The sequence below is a fragment of the Capsaspora owczarzaki genome, assembly GCF_000151315.2.
Source record: "Capsaspora owczarzaki ATCC 30864 unplaced genomic scaffold supercont2.2, whole genome shotgun sequence".
In the NCBI taxonomy this organism is placed as follows: Eukaryota; class Filasterea; order Ministeriida; family Capsasporidae; genus Capsaspora; species Capsaspora owczarzaki.
Genome location: NW_011887293.1, coordinates 2,489,937 through 2,490,439, shown reverse-complemented (window position 1 = coordinate 2,490,439; position 503 = coordinate 2,489,937).

Sequence of the window (503 nt, the reverse complement as noted above, 5' to 3'; positions counted from 1 at the left end):
GTCGCCAAGGGCACCGTGCCAGAGATTGCACTCGAGTACAAGGTGCAAGAAGCGATGCAGGTTGTCGCATCCGTCATGCAGTCGATCGGCGACGCATTGGACAGCGAGATTGCGCGAGGCATCGACCACATCCACGCGCTGACGGCCAAGCTCAACCAAGCCGTGGCCGACGGCGACCTGGCGCTGTTTGAGGCGACCGCCAAAGAGCTCGAGGAAGCCACCAGGGCCGTGGTCGAAAAGGCTCGCTTGAAGGCAGAGCAGTGCTCAGACCCCGTCAAGCGCCAAAAGCTGCTGGATGCTGCCAAGGCCGTCGAGACCATGTCTGGACACGCCATCTCGTCCGGTCGCGCGGCGCTTGCGCACCCGACCCCAACCTCCAAGGCGCATTTCGCTGCCGCTGTCGCCAACTTCCAGTCCACCCTCGATACATTGGAGAATGCCGTAAACGAGTCCGTCCCACTGGGCGACTTGCTTGCGTCTCTTCAACAGCAGACCCAGCAGCT